The sequence below is a fragment of the Myotis yumanensis genome, unplaced genomic scaffold, assembly GCF_028538775.1.
Source record: "Myotis yumanensis isolate MYYU_CA2020_CCGP unplaced genomic scaffold, mMyoYum1.0.hap1 SCAF_11, whole genome shotgun sequence".
Taxonomy (NCBI): domain Eukaryota; kingdom Metazoa; phylum Chordata; class Mammalia; order Chiroptera; family Vespertilionidae; genus Myotis; species Myotis yumanensis.
The window spans coordinates 17,639,105-17,656,691 of record NW_027223762.1 but is presented as its reverse complement, the minus strand read 5'-3'; the positions used below and the strand labels follow the sequence as shown (position 1 = coordinate 17,656,691).

The 17,587-nt window shown below is 44.2% G+C and overlaps 1 protein-coding gene across 2 annotated transcripts in view; it reads right to left on the bottom strand.

Annotated features, from left to right (window-relative positions):
- Nucleotides 1-16,604, bottom strand: part of VIT (vitrin) — an 88,361-nt gene extending 71,757 nt beyond the window's left edge. For both annotated transcript variants that reach the window (XM_070429005.1, XM_070429006.1), the window contains exon 1: nucleotides 16,399-16,604. The gene's annotated coding sequence lies outside the window, so the exon portion shown is untranslated. The remainder of the gene's footprint in view (nucleotides 1-16,398) is intronic.
- Between the last annotated feature and the right edge of the window lie 983 nt (nucleotides 16,605-17,587).

Here is a 17,587-nt window from a genome sequence, read left to right as displayed (position 1 = left end):
TTACAGAGAGGAAGGGAGAGGGCTAGAGAGTTAGAAACACCAATGAGAGAGAAACATTGATCAGCTGCCTTCTGCACACACCCCACTGGGATGTGCCCTCAACCAAGGTACATGCCCTTGACCGGAATCGAACCTGGGACCCTTCAGTCTGCAGGCCAATGCTCTATCCACTGAGCCAACCGGTCAGGGCTACAATGGTAATCTTAACTCCTCATGTGCTCACCACGGTTCTAGCAGAAATGGAACAATGGGGGTTTTCAAAAGAATGTGTTACTGATTCATAATGTTATGGATTGTGCTGTGAGATGTAATAGAAAGAGTCCTGAATATGAAGTCTGGTGAGGCAAATGAAGCCCGATTGTGAAATAAGAACACACATTACAGCAAGTAGAGTAGCCAGCCAATTTAACTAGATCTATTGTTGCTCAGAGCTAGAAAAGAGCAAGTTGCCAACAACAATGTGGCCTTATGTTTATATGTGGGTTCTTTTGCAGTATTTTTCTCTTAATTTTTTTATTGTGGTAAAATACAGAAACATAAAATTTACTAACTTAACCATTTTTAAGTAAACACATTCCTATTGTGCTATCATCACCTCCATCTATCTCCACAACTCTTTTTGTCTTCTAAAACGGAAGCCCTATGCCATTAAACGCTAACTCCCCATTCTCCTGCTCCCCCAGCCCTGGCAACCACCATTCTGCTTTCTGTCTCTACCATTTTAACTACTCTAAGTACCTCATATAAGTGCAGTCATATAGTATTTATCTTTTTGTGACTGGCCTATTTCTAATAGTGTAATATTCTCAAGGTTCATTCATATTGTAGTCAGAAGTTCCTTTTAAAGACTGAATAATATTTCACTGTGTGTATATACCCCATTTTTAAATTTATTCATCAGTTGATCATTCATCAGTCCATGGACACTCAAGCTATGCTATGAACATGGGTCTGCATTGTTCTGTTTGAGGCCCTGTTTTTAATTCTTTCGTGTGCATTCCCAGAGTAGCATTGCTAGATCATATGGTAATTCTATGTTTATTTTTTGAGGAAACTTCATGTGTTTTCTAGAGTGGCGATACAATTTTACAATCCCACTAACATTGCACACGGGTTCCAATGTCTCCACATCCTCACCAACACTTGTTATTTTCTGTTTCTTTTGCTAGTATTCATTCTAATGGGTGTGAGGTGGCATCTCATTATAGTTTTGATTTGCATTTCCCTAATGATTAGTAATGTTGAACATCTTTTCATGTGCTCGTTGGCCATTTGTATTCTTCTTTGGAGAAATGTCAGTTCGGGTACTTTGCCCAGTTTTTAATCATGTTTTGTTGTTGAAGTTTAGTTATCTATACAATCTGGATATTAGTCCCTTATCAGATATGTGATTTGTAAATATTCTCTCCCATTCTGTGTTGCCTTTTTACTCTGTTGCTAGTGTCTTTTGATGCAAAATAATTTTTAATTTTTATGAAGTCCAATTCATCTATTTTTTATTGTCTATGCCTTTGCGTGTTATATCCAAGAAATTATTGCCAAATCTAATGTTTTGAAGCTTTTATCCTATGTTTTCTTCTAAGAATTTTGTAATTTTTTGGTTTCATATTTAGATCTTTGATTCATTTGAGTTAATTTTTGTATATGGTGTTGGGCAAGGGTCCAACACTGTTCTTTTGCATGTGGATGTCCACTTTGCTCAGCACCATTTGTTGAAGCAACTGTCTTTGCACCTTGTCAAAAATTACGTGGCCATGTACAAGAGGGTTAATTTTTGGCCTCTATTCTATTCCGTTTGTTTGTGTGTGTGTCTCAATGCCAGTACCACACTATTATGATTACTGTAGCTTTGTAGTCAGCTATAAAAAATCAGGAACAGTCCTTCTGCTCTCCTCTTCTTCAAGATTGCTATGGCTATTGCGGTCCTTTGAGATTCCATATAAATATTTTGAAGGGTTTTTCTATTTCTTCAAAAAACATCATTGGGATTTTGATAGGTCTTCCATTGAATTTGTAGATAGCTTTGGGTACTATTGATATCTTAACAATATTAAGTCTTCCAATCTGTAAACATGGGATATGTTTCCATTTATTTATATCTGCTTTAGTTTCTTTCAGCAATGTTTTGTAGTTTTCATTGTACAAGAATTTTACCGCCTTGGTTAGTTTAATTTTTAAGTATTTTTTTATATAAATGGAATTGTTTCTTAATTTTCTTTTTGAATTGTTCATTGTTAGTGTATAGAAAGGCAACTGAATTTTGTGTGTTAACTTTGTAATCTGCTACTTTGCTGAATTTATTTATTAGTTCTAACTAATGAAATGTAATTTTGTTATGGAATCTTTAGGATTTTCTGCATGTGAGGTCATATCATTTGCAAACAGGATAATTTTAATTCTTCCTTTCCAGTTTGGTTGCCTTTTATTTCTTTTTCTTCACTAATTTCTCTGACTAGAACTTCCAGTCTATGTTGAGTACTGATTCCATCTCCTTAGTATTTGTAGATCTATTTAGATTTTTTATTTCTTTATGAATAAGTTTTGGTAGGTTTTGTGTTTCTAGGAATTTGTTAATTTATTCAATTTGTTTATGTAAAATTGCTCATAGTACTCTCATAATTCTTTTAAATTCACTAACAGTTGTTGCTTCAGGGAAAGAGAACTGGGTAGGTAAGTGGTGATCAGAGATGGGACTGAGTTTACAGTTTTGTTCTATTTAAATCTTTACCCTGTGCACATATGTTAATAAATCAGAAAATAATAAGATGATCTCTTGGGAAGATTTTCCATTTACAGACAATATTGATATAAATGAGAAGCCACAGTCATCTCTTAAGCCACTCCTTGCTCCTTGCTTTCCTTGCTTGAAGGTCAACCTTCTCTCCAGTTGGAAAGAATCAACGTCCTAAAGCTCAGGTCTGATTATGTATTCATCCTCTCAGAACTTTTTTTTCATAGTCCCCTCATTTTGTACAGAATAAAACCCAAATTCCTTAGTGAGGCACTAAAAACTTTCATGCAATGGCCCAACTTACCTTTCAAAGCATCTCATAGCAATTCTCTTCTGTAATCCTCTCCTCTGACCCCAGCACACCCAGGCTTTTGTTTTTTCTTTACCGACTGCAAATAGGGCTCATGCTCTTACTGTTGTAGCTGGAATACCTCACTTTACCACTCCTCACCTGCCTCCCATAACTATCCATCTTTCAAGGTTTAGCTTATGGACCACTTCTTCTATGTAAATCTTCTTGATCTCCTAAAGTCAAAATTCATCTTCATCCATATATCTATTTAATCATTCAGAAAAACAATCTCTGTGTATACTCTGGGCAAGGCAGACAGGAATAGATGCAAGTCCTATCATCATGTTGCTGAGTCTTTTAGAGGGAGACTGATGCACTCATCATAACTAACATTAATTGAGCACATGCTAAGTGTCAGTAATATATTAATACATAATCTTCACAACAACCTGGTCAGGTAGGGGTTTTTCTTGCCTTAATTTTAGAGGTAAGGAATTGGAGACACACATAGGTTAGGTCCTTTGCCCAAGGTTACCTACAAGGCTGGAAAAAAGAGGAGCTGGAATTCAAATCAGGAATTCTGAGTCCAGAGGCCCTGCATTTGCATCCCACCACTTGCCATAGCTGTTTCATAACAAGCAAGACATTTCCCTTGTCTACATTCTGATTTAATTGGTCTGAGTTGATATCAATATTGCTTTCAAGCTCCCCAGTGACTCCGCTGTGCAGCCAAATGAGAACCTCTGCTGTCGAGGTTACAGTGATGGCAAAAAGGGCGGGTGGTCAGATAGGCCTGGGGTGTGGGGGTTGGAAGAGGCTTGGATTAGTTTAACTAGCAGGTTGGAAAACAATGATTTGTGAAGAAGAGACAGGACACAGGGGACAGAGCAACTTCAGAAACTGAGAGCTGCTCGGCCAGGCTGGGAGAAGAATCAGACTGGTAGAGAGCAAAGAAGGGGCCATGTTGGCCTTGAATGTCATTCCTAAAGAATGTGGAATGGATCCTTTAGGCTGTAGGGAGACATCAGAGGCCTAAAAATTATTTGTGCATTCATCATTTTTAATAAGCCCCTTAGAGGCTTACTTGAGCCACTCGGTTGCAGAAAATATGTCCTGGTGGATGTGTAGAATTTATATAATGCTGGTGTTTGCCTGATCTATGATGCTACATGGGAGCACCTAGCAATACTCTTTGTCCATGAGGCAGAGAGATCCGAGACCCATCTGGAAACATTTAATGGTTCTGAGAGGCTTGTGCTGTGTTTCCAAAATGCCAGAACTCCCTTGAGGACAGACATCTCTGAATGGGGAGCGGCCACATCTGCGGTCTTGCTTTCCGCATCCCTGCCTGATGCAAGGCCTCAGCTGCTTGTCCGTGGGCGTGAGTTTATCTGGTGAAGATGGAACAGGGAAGGCTGGTACTTGAGCCACTATGTGGAGATGGCCTCCATCTGCAGAGAAACTTTACGTAGACCACATTGCTCTGGGCCGGGCCTGAAACACCGCATTTCCTGTTGCCATGACACCAGTGGTCACTATTATAATCCCCCTGGGATTCTATGAAGGCGAGAGTGAGCTCTATTACATATACATATATGCCCTTGCTGATGATTGCTTCAAGATCTCAGGCTTGAGCCCATCAGCACAGGGCCTCCTTGTCCAAGGGACTGTGACTAGTTCAAGGTGGGCGTGTCCTGAGTTGTATCAGAATGGAAGGACTTTACTCTGTTTTTCAGGGAGAGGTTACCTTTTTGGGTTGGAAATGAATGGGGGGCGGTTTGCTCTAGGTCTGCTCCTGACCATGAGACAAGTCAGTCTGAGGCCAACACAGAGAGGAGGCGGGGAGCTAAGTGAGTGGCAGAGAAATGGAGCTGGAGCTCTGACTGTGCCTGGAGGCTGGTGAGACAATGAACTTCCCTTTCAGTTGGGCTTGCAGCTGAAAGATTATTCCTGACTGCTCCCTCGTTCCCAATGCCTGTCCATGCAGAGCAGATAGGTTTATACAGTCTGCAGAGTGTTTTCTGAACAGTTCTCTTGTCGGGACCATCTAAGACCTCTTGAAGTAGAATGGACATTATTTCTATAATTCTGAGCAGTGAAGTCCCCTAAGGTCACACAGCCCAGATCTCTCTCTTAATCATGTGCTCTTTTCACTATATCGAACACCTCATGTGACTGGTATTGTAAATTCCAAATGATTTCATGATTTATTGTATGATATTACTATAAAATGGAAATTCCACTCCCCATTTGTATAGTACTTTTCACTTTTAAAAGCCTGGTTACATCTATAACTTTAATCACACAAGACTTCTGAAGGGCCTCAAATACTAGGCTCAGATGCAGAGATAATACTCACTGAAATTCAGTGACTAAGCTGGACACTTAATGGTCTGGCAAAAAAAAGATAACTTAGGCCAATCAAGATCTCCCTTGGGATTTGGGAATCGGAACACTGAAGCCTTGAAAACCGTGGGAGCCAAGCTGGAGGCCATATGGGGCCCTGATTAAGATGTAGAAGACGAGGGCAGAACGAGATGGAGAGAGAAAGCGTGTGGCCCAGGGAGAAGCCGAGAGAGCAGACGCCTTAGTTTCTGGCCACTTCCCAGGTCCCATTTCCAGTCTGAAGGAGGTCCAGCTGGACCTGGTCTCCTGTGCATGACATGGATGTTGCTGGGCCCTTCTGCGCGAGCCAGTGTGAGTTAGTTTCTGTTCCTGGAAGCTTTGATTGTTGTTTTATTTATCTCCCGTTTCCCTGAAATGATTAGTAGTAAAATGAAAACAATTAAAATGGGAAGGGCGTGAGTACTTGTCTTTTGGTGGCATCGAGGCAGGGGTGGGGAAGTTGAATCTGACGCTGGAGCCAGCTCTGGGAAGAAGAATCTCATGAGCTGTGGCAGCCACTGAGGAGAAATAGCCTGCACACCTGGAACACTCTGGGAGGCAAAAAAGGGAGTGCGTGACCTTGAAACTCTGCTGTAAGAATGTCACTGTGAAGTCCCTCATGTATCTATGGTCAGGGTTCCATAGGGAGGAGCCTGCAACCAAGGTACGTGCCTTTGACTGGAATCGAACCCAGGACCCTTCAGTCTGCAGGCCAACAGCTCTATCCACTGAGCCAAACCAGCTAGGGCCATTAGGGGTGCTTTTGCCACCCCTACCCCACCTCCAGGAAAGATCTGGCAATGTTTGAAGACATTTTTGCTTATCACAACTTGGGGTGGGGGATGCTACTTGCCTTTAAGTGGGTAGAGGCCAGGGATGCTGCTAAACATCCTACAATGCACAGCACAGCCCACCCCACCAAGAATTACCCAGCACGACGTGCTAAGAGCATCCATCAGAAATGACAAACTCTGATTTAGACCATGTTTAGTTCCCCAAGTATTTATATATACAAAAAAGAATGTTGTGTAGGAATTTCCCACACGCATTACAGGTAATTTTCTTGATGACTAACATGTGACCTACTCAGGATCCCCTTCTCTGGGATCACTTGGATTGCCTGTGCAGCCAGGGCAAACCCTAATGCAAAGATCTTCACTCCTGGGCCCGTGGGTGCATCAGAGGGCTCATGCGTGTGCTCAAAGACAGATGTATGCCTTGCCGTGGGCTTCGATGATCCATGTGGCATGTTCCTACATGTCAGGGAACCAAAAAGGGAAAGCCTTTTGTGGTGCGTGTGTGTCAGACCATCACCGTTACTTCGTTAAGAACCTGACATATGGTAATGCTTACCACATCCACCAAGGCTTCAACCAATAGTGATTTCTAGGGCAGCTGCAAACAGTAATTACGTTTCTGAAGTGGTAGTTTAGATCTTATATTGCCAGTGGGAAAAAATACTAGTTTGCAGGCATGCCCCCAAATGAGCTCTAAAGAACTGCTTCCAAGAGTCATTTATCCTCTGTAATGGAAGGGGCACGAAGAGCAATAAGTCCGGGGCGGTGGTGGTGGTGGTGGTGGTGGTGGTGGGGGGAGGCCTCAGTAAAGGATGAGGTGGGCCCTGACCGCCCCTTAGTTACTCTGGAAACGGCTCGGTCTCAGCGTTCCCGTGGAGTTTGGACGATGAGTTCTCTCATCTGAAGCTTCTCCACCTACCGCGTTTGACACTGCCTCCTCCCAGCGAGCTGTCTCCTGGGGCACTGTGGGCTGCGGTTGCCAAGGGGCCGTGCACTGTGAGTTTGGAGCTGGGTATTTGGCTCAGTCCAACTGCGATCCCCAGAGCCTGCTTGGCCTGAACATTCTGTTCTTTTCGCTCTGCCTTCGATTCGGAGGCACAGGAAAAACACTTTTCGCATCTGGCAGAGCCTTCCAGCTGAGGTGGGAAGGAGGATGAGGGTGTGTCTGTAAAATGCATACTATCTTCCTCTCTGCCTCTTGATAAAGAGTGGGTGTGTCTCAGACCACAGGTTCCAGCTCTCCCCACGCCGCCCAGAGGCAGGCCTGGGGCTAAGCGTCAAAGTGCATTCCTGAATCCCAGCAACCACTGGGGAGCTGGAGGGCAGAGAGGAGGGTGGTGACTGAGGCTGAGCAACTGGGGGCTCTGGAGGATTAAGTCCCAGAGGGTGGTGGGGACCAGCAGAAAGAGAATCACTTCAAAGCAGGAGACCCAGCTCCAAAGGAAACTACGCAGCCTCGAGCTCCAGAGGCCCTCTCTGGACCATTGCCAGCTCTGACGGGGCCTTCGAACCCTCTTTCATGGCCCTCCTGCCAATTTTGACCCAGCTGACTAGTGGCCTGTTACATTAGATGGGACTGGTACCTTTGTTCTTCATGGAAAGTTTTAGAAGTTTAGAGTCCACTCCAACAATAACTGTCATCTACCGAATGCTTACTATATGCTACACACTGCACATATGTGACCTTACTGAATTATTATGGTGATCCGGTCAGGTAAGTACTCTTATGCCCATTTTTCAGAGTAAGAAATTGAGGCTTAGAGAACCTTGGTAAGCTGTCCAAAGTTATAGAATGAGTATGTCGAAGAACCAGAATTCCATCCCAGGCCTCAAACATTGAACCCTGCTCAGTACCCCCATTTGACCACCCCGCTGATGGTTTCACCTTCTTTTTTACCCTGATACATATATCCTAGGCTTTTTAAAGTATTCTGTTGACAGTAGTTAAGACTCACACTGTAAAATACATACACTGTGTAATGAAGTTGTCTTAGTTCTACGTTCAAGAGATTATCTTGAGTTATATTTGGGCCTGAACTCGCTCACAGCTTTCTCTCTCACACAAATGTTATTTAGGGTAAAGTGATTCATCAGGCATATTTTTAAGTTTGACCAGACATAATACGCCCATCTAAATAGACATTTTAGTGCATTGTAATTGACTGTGTCATGGGATGTTAAAATGGGACGATCCTTTGTCTTAGCTTCAGCTGAGAGGACGTGCCAACTACTTCCATGTTCCAAAGTGGTCCTGAGGCTCCTCTCACTGTTGCCTGAAGTGGGTGGAGTGTGTGGAGTGGGAAGAGGAGGAGGAGGAGGAGGAGGAGGGGGAGGGGGAGAAGGGAACTGCCAACAGTTTTTCCTAAAGCTATTCCTGCTCTCCGGACTCCAGCTACCCTCTTGGCGTCTGTAACCTCTGGTATAGTCTGGCAGTTAGCTGAAGATTGTGGTTCTTGGTTACTCCTTTGAGTCCAGCTTGGATGCCCAGTAACCCCATTGGAAATGACTGAGCGATGGTGTCCCTTGGGGCTGGAGCATAGGGGACCAGTGTCTGACCGGTGACTGAGACATCTACAGGAGAGGGAGGAGCTTGTGGCAGATGAGACTACCTGTGGAGAGCCAGCCTGGAGTCACTGTTGGTCTCTCTGAAACCGGTTGTGTGTGGAGGGCTGGGGAGCCCACAGCAGGAAGCAGCTGGGGTTAGATCACCAGTTGCTCAGGGGCTGAGGGAGGAACTGTAAACACCAGCCAGAGCAGATTCTTATGTATCAACATCCGGAGAACGTGGGTGAGGGGTCCCCAACAAAATGGGAAGTACTCCACAGGAACAAGAACCAACTATAAATTCCCACCAAGCCCAATGGACCGGAATGCCAGCTCACATAGTAGCATCTCAGAGGCCTTTCTGTCACCTTCACCTCTCCCCTCTGCGCCCACCTCTCCCCTCTGCGCCCACCTCTCCCCTCTGCGCCCTCGAAGAGACTGTCACAGAGAAGGAGAGAATCTAATCGTGCCCCTTCCCATTGCAGAAAGCAAGCCAGAGGTGGACGATGAAACTTCACACTGGGAAGGCCATTGTAACGTTGTTAAGTATTACCCAAATGTTATCTCTATATGAGTGACAACTGAGGTTGTTTGGAGATACAATATGAACCAAGTTTTTTTGAAAACTGGAAGCGTGATCTGCAATACTAAGGGGCCTACTCAGATTTTACCCTGGGCACAGTCAAGAACTGCCCACGGACAGTGTATGAGCGGGCAGTTGGGGGAAATGGAAGAGCATTGGGATGGTGTCCTCTGTGTCTGCTTGTGCAAACCACACCCTGATCTCCCCTCTTCCTCCACACTCAGCCTGCTCCAGAGACACTGGCCTCGGAGCAAGGTCTTGCCCCAGGCCCTTTGCCCTCACTCTTCCCTCTGCCCTCCTCTTCCCCACGTATCCACCTAGGTTGCTCCCTGGCTTCCTTCCCCTCTCTGTTCAGCCTCCCTTGATAAGACATTCACATGACCATGCAGTGTAAATCCCCCTCCACCCTCACTGCTCTGTGCAGCTTCCTTCCCACTGTCTCATGTGTTCATAGCCCAGGTCACCGCCAGGCCCCTTATGTGTATTTGTTTATTGTGTGCCCACAGATTGGCAGCTCTGGGAGAATGGAGGTTATTTTGTTCACTCTTCTTCCCAAATACAGAATTATGGATGGCACATGGCGATGGCCTCATAAATATTTGCTGCTGCCGTCACTGAATGTTGCCTCTGCTTCCCTAAATTCCTTTCAGCTTTAGGGTACAGATTTACTCACTGTATTATACAAGAAAGCCAGTCCGGGCAAGTCGGCTTGCACCTTACAGCCAGAGCATGTTTTCTCTGCGACACAAAGGAGCCGAGAGGAGGGAATTCACTGAGCACTGAGATGCCAGTGACCTCTTCCCCTGGAAACCAGACATTGGGTTCCCCGAAGGAAGAGATTTTTATTTTCTTTTTGAGAAGAAGGAATGCAGAAACAGAGCCCCATCTCACTATAGCCTGGAGGGCGATTTTTATGAATTTTCACCACATGTCCACACAAAACTTTTGCCTTTCTCTCACTGAGGGAAAGAATTTGAGAAATTTCTATGGGGGGTCTTGTCAATGTAGAGACTCTTATCAGGGAAAGTGATTTTTTTGGAAGCAATCTGAGCCATAGGAAAATAAGATTCTTTCTGTGACTCACTGAGGATTTAACCTATAAGGGTAAAGGATACCTTTTGGGGACTGGCTACTCAAAGGGCTTGATAATGACTCTACTCCGTGCTTTCCTTCCTTTCCTTCCGAGAGTCATGTCTTCCCAACACACTGGAGAAGCGATTCTTAAATCAGGAGATGATCCAAGAATGCCAGAACTGCCTCCTCCTTCCCACCAGCCTTCTGGGAGTCCTTGCGTTCACCATCTTTATTAGTGCCCTGTCTATACTTGTGAGGAAGAATAGTTTTCATTGAAATTTGACTTGGCTTGAAAGCAGTGTTTCCGGAGATGACAAAGATGAATTGAGGGCAATGATAGAAAAAACCAGACTGTGCAATTATTGCCTGATAGGTCAAGAGTGTGAACTCTGGAACTAGACTGTTTAGGTTTGAAGGTGAGTTCCATCACTTCCTAGCTGTGTGACCTCAGACAATTTCCTTGACTTCTCAGTACTTCAGTTTTCTCATCTGTATAATGGGGATGGTGATAACCCACCCATATGGATGCTGTTAGGATGAAATGAATTAATATGTGTAAAGGGCTCAGATTTCACCCTGGGCAGAGGCAAGAACAGCCCCCTTTCCTACTGTCACATGTTTGTTTATTATGTGCCCACAGCTTGGCATTTCTGGGAGAATAGAGGTTATTTTGTTATAATATAGTGAGTAAATCTGTACCTGCTGTAAGATGAAATGAATTAATATGTGTAAACCAGTACTTGGCACGTAAGAGTAGCTCTGTACATGTTAGCAATCATTATTGTTGTTGGGATGGTGATTAATCGTGATTTACCGTCGTCATTCTCATCACCATCCTTTTGCAAAACATAGCCTTTTAGATTCTAGTTGAGGACTTAGTGGTAAAGCAATAAATTTAATCTCTCACTACAAGGTGCTGCCCAGGGTTGGCCATGCTTGATTTTTGGACTTCTTGGCGAAGGAACCACATAGGTTTGTGACTACCATTGAGTCCAGTTCTTCTAGGACACAGAAAGGAAGCAATTCTGTAGCTTTGTTCCTTCTCTGCTCTGAGATGTGTAAGGATCTTTAGCCCATCATCATGAAAATCTTTTAGATGATTGTAGGATAATTGGGCCAATCAAATGGCTGAGGAATGACACCCAACATTCTTAAAAAGAATTGAAGAAAAAAAATCTAGTCAAGTAAGAAGCAGCAGAAATGAGTTAAACATTTTTAAAAAAATTTTAAGGCCAGAATAAAAAACAAACACCAACGTATTTTCTGAACTGAATCAAAGTCAACCTAATATGTATTTGTCTTGTTCCAAGGCCCTGGCTTGTGGATTTGACTCAGGAAAGGTTTTTGGCGGCATTATCTCGGTTCACCTTCCTCCCTCAGGATACCAGCCCCGGAATGCAGTGAGGCAGTGGGTTCAGCCCAGGCACCTCTGCTTCCTGGGGGAGCTGCCTTTTTCGGGTTCCACGGGACCTGCAGCTTTTATAAGTCTCAGCTCAGAGCATCGCCTGGTGTGCTGTGTGCTCCCCGGCAGCCCGAGCATTTCAGATGGGCCGTCTCTAAGGATTTGCAGTGCAGGCGGAAACGATTCCTAGTTGATTAGAAACAAATTCTAAATCCAGTCTCCACCACTGTTTGTTTTACCAATGAGGTAACCGTAGGAAAATGCAACCAACAAAACTGAAATAGCCTTTGCTCCTTGTGGCCATGGGGCTCCGGGACTCTCCTGGGAGCTTGGCCCTTCCCCTCCTGGTCTGTAAACAGGAACTCACTTAGGAGATCTCAGACTGACTTACATTTTGTGTGTGTGTGTATATATTTTTTAAAATTAAAATTGTGTCTTCAGCTCCAAAATTTCCATCTGGCTCTTTTCTATGTTGTCTCTTTGTTGAATTCAGTCTGTTCTGGTATTGTTTTCCCGATTTCATCCGATTGTTTATCTGTGTTCTTTTGTAGCTCTCTGTGCATCTTTAGAGCAGTTACTTTGCATTCTTGTCAGGCAGTTCACGTATCTCCCTTTCTCGGGCGGGGGGCAGTTCCTGGAGGTTTACTGCACTCCTTTGGTGTGTCATGTTTCCCTGATTCTTCACGATCCCTGCAGCCTTGCAGGGTCAGGAAAGACCTTCCCCCGTGGGTGGAGGCACGCTGGGGCTGTGATCCTGGGTCTGGTGGTGCAAGGCACGAAGTGTGGGCTTGTGATGGCTTTGCTGTCTAGACATCATGTTGCTGGGGTCCACACGCCAGCTGTGCTGCCCTCGGTGAGCACAGTGGGGGATCTGCAGAGGCTGGAAGGGCTGTTGGGGTCCTCAGTGACGCGTTAGGGTCCAGCAGTGGTGACGGCCGGAGCTGGTGGGGTGCCTGTGCTCGGTGGCAGGACCAGCTGTGGATGCCTGTGTAGTGTAGTGGCAGGGGCCAGTTGCAGATGCCCATATAGTGGTGAGAGCCAGGGCCAGTAGCAAGGACCGGGCTACCTGCAGGTGCACTAGCTGCTTTGGGGCTCCTAACTGTCAGGCACACTCCGGTGGCTTCAGGGTCTCCACAGGCTGCGCATGGCTCCAAAATGTTTTGGGAGTTGGGCCAGCGGGGTGCAGGTGCACAACCGGAGTGGCTAGTGGCAGGTGATCCCAGTGGAGCATCTAGTGACAGGAGTCAGGGCCAGGTCCGAGCCAGCAGTGGCTGTGGGGGCCCTAGCTGTCGGGGTGTGCTACTGCAGCTTGATTACAGTTTGACAATCAGCATAATCAAAGAGCCGTTTCCGAGGCCTCCCCTAAATTTACCCTGGTCTATTGCTCCCTTTTGCCCCAATCTCTGCACTAACAGAAGCTTTCACTGCTGCTTGCACGAGGACTTTCATACCTGCAAAGCAGCAAAGTCCTTTGCATTTTTCTCTCACTCACACTATGTTTGTTCGGGGGGCCAGGGATTTCACCACCTTCTGCAACCACAGAGGCACACATTTTTAGACCGCCAGCGAGGGACCCCTGGGATTTCTCATGTTACGGACGTCACAGAACTTGCCTCTCGAGTTATCACTTGCCGATGGATTGATTAGCTCAGACCCTCTGAATAAAGAGATGGCTACACATTTCTAATAATTATATTAATACCACATAATTCCATAAGTCTATTTGCTGACCATATCCAAAGAGTTAATGTTGAAAAGTTAGAAGAGGATCACAATTGCTTTGCTTCACAGCTGCTCTGATTTCTTCATTCTAGTCACATGTAATGGAGAAAGTATGTGCTAACATTTGTGTGCAGACTGTGTGCCAACACTGATCAAAGCGTTTTGCCACAGTCCTATGAGGGAGGCACTAACAATAGACCCTTTTTAGAGATGAGAAAACTGAGGCTCAGAAAGTAACTTGTCGCCGAAACCGGTTTGGCTCAGTGGATAGAGCGTCGGCCTGCGGACTGAAGGGTCCCGGGTTCGATTCCGGTCAAGGGCATGTACCTGGGTTGCGGGCACATCCCCAGTGGGGGATGTGCGGGAGGCAGCTGGTCGATGTTTCTCTCTCCCTTCCTCTCTGTAAAAAATCAATAAAATATATTTAAAAAAAAAAAAAAAAAAAGAAAGTAACTTGTCAAAGTTAATACATTTAAGAAGTGGCAGAGCCTCCTGCCCGACAAACTCCCATGGGATCCATAGTACAGGAGGGCCATTTGGCTTTGGCCTTGGCCTTGTCTGGAAGGCCTGACATGGGGATGTTTGACATTATCTCCACATGATATGTTACAGGCAGCCATAGAAGTACAACAGAGACCTGAGAAAAGTCTGTCCTAAAACTTGGACCACGCTGTCCTTAGTACACTGTGGAGATACACACACACACACACACACACACACTTCGTTTCTGTATATGTTAAAATCTTTAGGTAAACATAAACATTTTAAGTATATCATAGTTCTGAAACCCCATTTTGATATTTCTTCATTTTGTTATATACAAAAAGTCCCATCAATGAAATTGGCCTGGCCATATCTTGACATTAGAGAATTGTAGGATTAGGAGGGAAACTTAGACACTATTTTGTCTAACTTCTTCAATTCATATGTGAGGAAACGGAGACACAGAGGTGTTGAGTAACCTCCCCAAGATCACACAGCGAGAGTGCCCTTCTAAGGACAGAGAGACCCGTGTCCTGCATCCGCTGCCATTGATACCAAGCTCATACTTCTAACCGAGCAAGGAGAGAAGCTACATACGTGGGCACAAGTGACAGGAACATTGTGAGGTTCAAGAAGCATTACTTTGAAGGCCAATAGCTACTTTCAGTATAATCCTTTTTCCTACAATATGTGCAGAAAGAGATTACATTTCTATAGAACTTTCCACATTTCAAAGCCTTTTTGGAACCTAGAGTCAATATTGAGCCTCCTGGCCACCCTGGGAGAGGCGTGTGCAGACATGGATGTTTCTGTGTTTCAGATGAGGAAACACATGTCAAGAAATATTACACAGCTTTTCCAAGGTGACACAGGTCAGCAGTGGCAGGGCTGTTCCTGTAATTTGGGACTCTTGGCCCAGAGCCTCACTGCCCTCCCGTATACGGCACGTCTCACAGGGATTACAGAGGCGAACAGCCATGCAGTTTTGTCCTCCTGATGCTATTCGGAAACTATTTTCAAACCCAGGGTATTTTCTCTGAAAGAAACTATTCTTCATGTGTTCAGTAACTTAGGGAAAAAGATAATTAGATCTTCTCAATTATATTCATAAACTCAACACGATTTCAGGATCGATAGGAAGCATTTCCGACGTTCCTCGGGTGTCTCCTTTCAGTGGTGAGGTGTGAGATCTATTTACGTGAAGCTCAGCCTGGGAACTCATCCTATTGCGATGAGCAAGGCAGCCCTTGCAGTCTTGCAACTCTTTGTCTAAAGCCTTTTACCAAAGAGGGTATTTTAATTCAGTAAATAAGAGACAGGCACTTCCAGCGCACAGCTACCACTTGCGGCTGACACACACAACAGAGAAAGCACGCAAGCATTGAGTCCCGCCTTGATGCAGGGTGTTTTTATCTTTTAAGAGACAGAGGGAAAATAACCTCAGAACTTGACCACCAAGACTTCCAAATTTGTTGCAACACAACGTAATGGCAAAATGCTATTTTCTTAGCGCTCACATTTTTGAATAACCACCATGGCCAAGAATGCCTGGCTTTATTTTTACAATAAACCCAAAGAAAATCTTGAATTCCACTCTCAATTCGGAGGTGGCAAAGATGCCAAGGGTTGTTCAGAGCAAACCATCAAGTCTAATAACTCAATCTTCCCCTCCCTGTTTAATCTGTACTTGAGGCATTTGTTTCATGTTTATGCTGGTTTGACACTAATCATGCTTAAATGAGATTTCGTACCATGTTTTCCTGTGCAGATCTGAGCTGCAATAGTTAACAATGCCAGCCCTTTCCCGGGCTTATCAGTAAAAAAGCATTCAGCCTGAGAAAACACTTCCAGTGTAAACAAGACACAGAATTGCACATCCAGCCACATTCCACCGCGATCTGTCTGAGTAGAGAAGTACAGATCCACATTAAATAATTTCTCTTTTAACTTAGCACCGATGTGCCTGTTTCTCATACTGCTTTTGATAGCTTGTTATTATCAAGTTGTTACATCGCTGTTAAATTTCATATAGGAAGCCAGGTATGAAAAAAGCCTTACATGTACTTTAAAATTCTACACAAATGTCACACTTTTCAATTTATTTTCATTATAATTAAGTTGGCTTAAAGATACAGTAAAAATCTTCTTCTAAACTTATCTTAGTGCAATTTGTTTATAGTTGATATGCCTGATATTAGTTGTTTACAAGGATGTGAGCTACTACCCACTCCCACCTCAAGTTCTCTTGAGACTGAAATTTGTCCAGACTGATTTCTTGGTCAAGGTATGTATTGTAGTTTCTTAATGATAAATACATTTTCATGTTTTCATAATAAGGAATGGAAAGCAAACTAGCTGCATGGCTTAATAATTCATCAGACATACCTTGTTTGAAGAAAGCAAATTTTTTTTTCAGGAATTTTCCACCACACAGAATGAATATCCTTTTTTCCTTAAGTTTTTCTGCATCACAAATCCCATCCAAATTGTTCTAAAGAAGAAATTGAGGTCCAAGCACCCTTTCTTCTCAGAGGAGCTAATCAAACATTCCCATCAACCTCTGAGCACTTTGAAAAGCACATTTTACAACACACACACACACACACACACACACACACGCTGCTTCTCACACTGGTTTTAGTGCTGAATTAGGCGGTCCTCTTTCAAATTTCCACTCCCACTTGCTTTTTTTTTATGATGGTGGGGGTGGGGGTGGGGAGTATAAGGATTTCTAAATATTCTTTTCTAGCCCAAAGCATGCATTTTCAGTAAGCAAATTCTACAATTAGAAATTCTAAAAAGTAGAAACACCTAGAAAAAATGAAAATATGTAATTTAAAGGCAGCTTAAGCAGGGCAATTCCATTTTCTTTCTTTTTCAAATGCTAGTGAACAAGCTGCGTAAAGAAAGACACCAGCAAACACCACACGCTGAGTGTACTAGCCTCTCACTTTTGGAGTGAAAATGCTTGCTTTTCCGACATGTCAGAGCTATTTTTTGGCTTCGTTCGCTTCGGTCCCTTCTGCATTTTGGCAAGCTTACTGAAATGACTGTAGTGTTTGCTGCTAGTAACAGGACACAAGATAATAATAGTGGGAAGCAAAACTGGACTCATGCATGTTTCAAAAGCCCAGTGGTGGATAGCTCGCATCATAAGTGAAATCTGCTGATTTTAGTTCTTTACGTATTAGTGTCATCAATTAAATGGAAGGGATTCAGACCCAAAACACGCATTAGCATGTCACAGCATTATAAAAACAGACCATAAACAAGTACATCTGGTGCTCCTTGAGAGTCAGATGTGTATCAGCGTGGCAGAGCATCTTTCCTCCAGCAGGGGGAGCTAGCACAGAGCCTCCCTCCTGTGGGGGATGAGCACTGGGCAGCCTGGAGAATCTCCCCTGCCAGCAGCCCTCCCTTCCTCAGCTGGTGGCCCTGGGTTGCTTCGTATTTAAGATTATGGTTTGAATGTTATTTAATCCTTTTTTTCTTCTGTAGGTTCTGCATTTAAATTATTTCTCAATCCTGTTCTTTCCTCCATAGAGTCCTGAGCATAGGTCCATTGGTGGTAAGG